The following is a 1,224-nucleotide window of genomic DNA, read 5'->3' on the forward strand; positions in this document are numbered from 1 at the left end:
GGGGAGGGAGGGGGCAGATAGGACCCCAGCAGGTTGTGCAGATTGCTGAGGGCCCGCCATCGGGAGGAAGCTGGTCTGCCCCATCAGCAGCCTCTCCACTCACAGTAATCAATTACGTGTGTGTGTACCTTTTATGTGCCAGGTGGCTGAAGGGGTTCACTGGGAGGAGTCCTGCCTTCCAGGCACGAGACCAGATTCAATCCCCAGTCACTGCTCCTCTTCCAGCCACTCTGACAGACCAGCCATGGAGAGGGGGCAGTGGACTTCCATATAGACGGCCACCTTGGAAACCCAGTGGGATAGTTCTATGTCGCTGTGAGTCATAATCTAAGGCAATAGGGTTGGTGTTTGTTTGTCTGTTTAAATGATGATGAACAGGTTTTGGGTGGCATTTTCACACTAATACAGACTAGGAAGAAAGGCCTGGAGATCTACTTCTGAAAAGCTGCTAATTAAAATCCATTAGGGATTGCAACAGTCCAACCTGCAACCAGACATGGATGCTGCCAGGACCAGGCAGCATTTGGGTCTGGTCACTGGGAGTCAGGGGCCAACGTGCTGTCAGCTAACAACTGGGCACTTGCCACACAAGACCCCATCTCAGCCTCCTTCAGCCCTATACACCACCAGGGCCAGAGCCTCACAAAGGTTACAGGACTTGCCCACAGCCACCCCGCCAGTAAGAAGCAGAGCTGGAGCCCCGCCGAATAATCATGGGCTGCGACTCCAACGGGCAGTCTCCTCCCTCCTTCGGTGCGGTGCGTGGAATTCCAGCCCGACAGGGCCAGCCGAGGTGGCCTGCCAGCGACTGGCCCCCAGGGTCTGCACAACAACCGGGGTAAGTGCTGGCAGCTCTGGCTCCAGAGGAAAGGTCGGATTTGTGGAGCGCTGATTCCAGCTCACGCCGACCTTGTAAGACCGAGTAGATCAGCGTCCCCTCGGTAGTAATCTTGAGAGGGTCAGAGGGCCAGCACCCCACTCCCGTGGACCGCTGGTGGTTCCGGCTCTGAACCCTGGCACCACCTAGGCTCCTTAAGGGAAAGGTAAGGTAGGGCGCCTCCACCTCCAGGGCCCACCTGACAGCAATTTCCTTCCCAGCAGTCCACGGGGTGGGGAGAGGGGGTGTCAAGGCGCAGGCCCCTGCCCATTCCTCCAGCTGATCATGGCTGCTCCAGGGAAGGAGGCAGCAGGGGGTCAGGCGGGCGGGCCCACCAGCACTGAGCA

The sequence above is a fragment of the Echinops telfairi genome, unplaced genomic scaffold (genome assembly GCF_000313985.2).
Source record: "Echinops telfairi isolate 266 unplaced genomic scaffold, ASM31398v2 ScPeMD7_3;HRSCAF=10, whole genome shotgun sequence".
NCBI lineage: Eukaryota > Metazoa > Chordata > Mammalia > Afrosoricida > Tenrecidae > Echinops > Echinops telfairi.